Source organism: Lactuca saligna, chromosome 2 (assembly GCF_052625555.1).
Source record: "Lactuca saligna cultivar CGN05327 chromosome 2, ASM5262555v1, whole genome shotgun sequence".
Taxonomy (NCBI): domain Eukaryota; kingdom Viridiplantae; phylum Streptophyta; class Magnoliopsida; order Asterales; family Asteraceae; genus Lactuca; species Lactuca saligna.
The window spans coordinates 64,120,462-64,124,930 of NC_136418.1; the positions used below are offsets into that span (position 1 = coordinate 64,120,462).

Genomic DNA, 4,469 nt, shown 5'->3' on the forward strand with positions numbered 1-4,469 from the left:
ATACCGAGGGCGGTCTGAATAGACTACAGACCCAGGAGGGTATGTCAGTCAGACCGAAGGCCCAGCGAGCGATCCGGACAGGCTGTAGGCCCTGCGAGGCGGTCCAGACATGCCGAAGGCTCGGGAGCGGTTCAGGTAGGCTGTAGGCCTTGGTGAGGGCGGTCCAGTCAGATTGAAGGCTCACTATGCATGCTGTTTTGTTATATGATATGACGAGCGGTCTGGATAGGCTGAAGGCCCTGAGAAGGGCGGTCTGGACGTGCTGAGGGCTCGGAGAGCGATCCAGATAGACTGAGGACGGGGATTCGGTCCAGTCAGACTGATGGATCATTATGCATGCTGTTTGCTTATATGTTTATATGATATGGTTATATCTGTATGTCGTTGGTATTTTGGGGGTAACTCACAAAGCCTTCGAGTTTACATTTATCGATTATTGTGTCAGGTATTCTGATGATCGTGGGAAGGCGAAAGCATGATCATGCACCTCTTACATTTTCATGATTGATTCTGGAGATACTCTTTAAACTATTTTGAAAGTAAACTGTAATAACTTAATGGTTTTAAATATTTTAAAAAGTTTTAAATTGGCTTGAATTTTATGGGTGTTACAACAAAGCCATAATATGAACAAGTTTGACTACAACGAAGTTGTCTATAGAATTGTTATGGAGTTTCAGATCAATGGAAAAAGAGAGAATGTACAAACGGTCCATTATTTTCATCACACATGTACATGTGGTAAGTGACTGATGAAAATATTTTCATGTTCACATGCTCTTGTATTTTGTCGGTATAGAGGGGATAACCAACTCTCTATTGTCAACATACTTTATATTACTGCACGTATAAACAACAATATAACTATGCTTTTGCACCACTTTCTCATGTTGATTGTTGACTGGAGTCCGATTGGAAGATTGAAGCAGATTACTCAAAGCTTTCTGTAAGTTGTGGTCGGAGGCATTCAAATCGATTCCGTAACGAGATGGATGTTCGTCATCCTAATGAACATCGTAGACGTGGACTATGCCATTAACCATGGCATCACAAAAGAAAATTTTCAAATTCTCAACCAAGATATAATGAAATATGAACTATGTATTTTTATTTTTTTATTTTTATCAATCTTGTGATTTCCTCTTCAATTTGTCTTGTATTTCTTTTATAACTTTATGTTAGTTTTTTTCTTGTGATTTCATGTTTAATCGGTCTTGTGTTTGCATGTCATTGTAATATATTTGATATTGGTATCAATATGAAGTTATTTATGAAAGTATTTAGTGGTATAAGTTGTTAGAAACAATATATAATTTTAATCATACATTTTCAATAAATAAAATTATATAGTTCATATAGTTATAATAAGTTGAAGGACTTAAAATACAAGTACAATTGTTTATATATTCATAATAAAATTTAATATAAATTGATATAAAAAAAATTAAAATAGATAAAAATACAAATGAAACCGGATGAATTGGTGTATTTTTTAAATACAAATGAAATCAACCCTATTTTTAAAAAGTGTATTATTTTTAAGAAAAACTCTATCTATGTAATATGGAAAATAGATAAAATAAATTTAAAATTCAACTCTTCCGATCATTAAATAAAAATATTAAAAAAACTTAAACCTAATCATATAATCATTACAAAACGTATCATGAGCTCTATAAATGTCATCTTTCACTTAAAAATAATTTATACATAATTTTTTTTGGAAAGGGAACTTTTCTAACGAAAGTTTTCGGATCAACTTTTGCACATCGATTATTCCCTGCTGCAAACATGAGGCTTTGCCTCATGTCTTGGAATCAGTGTAGGTGAACCTCCATAACCACAAGGGCTGAGTAGTGTCAGGATTTGAACATGGGTTAACATGAGGCTTTGCCTCATGCTCTGGAGTCATTGCAGGTGAACCTTCATAGCCACAAGGACTGAGTAGTATCAGGATTTGAAAATAGATTAATAGGTTATCCATTATATCTTCCACATACCTTAACAAATCACCATAATCCAAATGGTTGTAAGAGATACATATAATTAATATATATATAAGAGATACATATAATTAATTTATATATTTAGTTTTTGGTTTGTCATATATCATAACATTATAACATTATAATTTTTTTCTATCTACACATAACTATAACGTGTAAGATTAATTCAAATGCAATTACGAGCAAGAGGTTCTATTTCTTTAGTATGAAAAATGTTTTGGTTTGGATTATCAAAATTGTATTACAAAAATGAAAATGTGTCATTAGTCTAACAGTCATCTAAGCTACGACACAACGGCCCAACCCAACCGGTGCCTTTTCCCATATATACTCATATGTCTACATTCACAATCGAATGCACAACGATTTAGGGTTATGAATATAAAACGGCTGATGTAAAATGAAGAAAACCCTCCTCCGTTCCCATTCTCGCACTATTTTCTCTCATCCGCCGGCTGTGGCCACCGCACATTGCTCCTGCTTTAAGGTACGTCTTTCTCAGAACGCCCCTGCTTAAAAGGCGTTGCTTATAGCTCTCTCTTCTTTTTAGTTACAAAATCACAATTTCTTCGGTTTATAAAATCATTCGACATCATTACCCCTTTCAATACAATCCATAATTAATATTCATTTTAGATGTTAATTATTATTGTTAGAACTCAGACCTAATTTTTTAGGGGTTTTTAGTTAAATAGTAGTTGCTAGGAGTTAATATTTTGTTAAAAACTGTTAATTATTATTTGTTAGTTTTTTTCAATCCCGTAAAGACTTTATCTAACAAAGATTTGATTTGATTTAATAGGATCTGTCAAGCATCACCTGGAATGGCATCTTCTTCAACGTTATCATAACAGAATATCTATAAGTATAACTTATTCTTAAGTTTTAGAGGCGAAGACTATTAAAGTTGTACGTTATGCTGCTGTCTTCATAGACAATGAAGGTTTTTGGCTGGTATCTTTGTTGTTCAAATTATAAATAGGAAGTACTAGAAAGACTAAAAACAATTTTAATGGAAGAAACTCATGAATCTACTCAAGTAAATGGTAACGGGAGCAAAAATGGATGAATCCGTTACATATTTACTGATAAGTTGAAAGAAAGATGATGCAATAAAAGCATTTGAAAGTTGTGGATTTCATGTTTCAAATGGTTTAAGAGTTTTTGAGCAAAAATCTTTAATAGTTGATTATGATCGTTGGTTATTAAGAACATTTTAAGCAATAATCATGTTGCACTTTCACCATGTAATTTAATTCTTACGGTTAAGATTTTGAAATTTATAGTTGTAAGAGATCAAAATGGAATTAAACAAACTTGGAAATTTGTAGTTGTAATGGATCAAAATGGAATTGATCGGGTGGTATGAGTTAATAGTTTGGATTTGAGACATCATTTGTTGAAAATGTTGCATTTGTTGACTGAATTGTATTCTCAATTGTAAGTATGAGTTAATAGTTTGAATTTGAGACATCATTTGTTGAAAATGTTGCATTTGTTTAGTGAATTGTATGTTCAATTGTAAGTAACAAGTTAGTTGTAACTGTTGAGCCGCTACTATTATAAATCTATAAAGAACGGTAAAATGTTTGATTGTCATATTGTTGTTATACATCTATAAAGAATGGTAGAATTGTTGATTGTCATATCGTTGTTATACATCTATAAAAAACGGTAGAATGGTTGATTGTGTATTATTGCTATATATCTATAAAAAAAGGTAGAATGGTTGATTGGTTTAAGCATGGCAATTTGACCCGATCCATTGGGGAACTTGGTTTCTTGATTGGTGGTGTGTATTCTCCGCTAAACCGGGTATCTGGTATGGGTCGGGGATCCCCGTATGGCAAAAATTGGGGATGGGGGCTTGGGTCGGGTTTCATATTTCCTAACTTGCACGGTCTCCTTTTATATTATACCAACATATTACCTATATATTTTAAATAGGCCTAGGTTTAGATTTTAATTTCTTTTATGTGTATATAGACTTTGAGTAGGCCTAATTTTGTTTGAACCAATTTCAATTTGGTAGACCGCATATGTGAATACTCAATCGACAATTCCAAAAACACAATTAGACAATTCAATCGTGGGTGCTATACACATGAGACGATCACGTTTGGCGATTCGACTCTCCACCAGCCACTTCCTGTTCGTTCATCCAAGATTTCCATCGTTCATTAGAGTGGTTCAGCACATCTATTCGACTTCTTCATAAGTGCTCAGACTCACAAAAAAAAAGTCAGTGGTCCTACGATTCTTATATCTTTATTCGCTTGATCACTTTTGTTTGCCGATTCCATCTTAATGAAATTGACTTTGCTTCAACTGAACCTATTAGCACCATTTTAAGTGTTTTTCTATGTAATTGATTTATGATCTCAATTTCAACTTACAGTTTGCTTACTAGTTACTTTAAGTTATTTTAGTACCATGATATACTTTTATATTTTTAGATGTAAC

The 4,469-nt window shown here is 33.1% G+C and overlaps 1 long non-coding RNA gene across 1 annotated transcript; it reads left to right on the forward strand.

Annotated features, from left to right (window-relative positions):
- The first annotated feature begins 2,368 nt into the window (after positions 1-2,368).
- On the forward strand, positions 2,369-3,605 carry LOC145028902 (uncharacterized). The gene is made up of 2 exons (XR_013676249.1): positions 2,369-2,493; positions 2,809-3,605. It is a non-coding gene; the product is annotated as an uncharacterized LOC145028902 (long non-coding RNA).
- Positions 3,606-4,469: the final 864 nt, after the last annotated feature.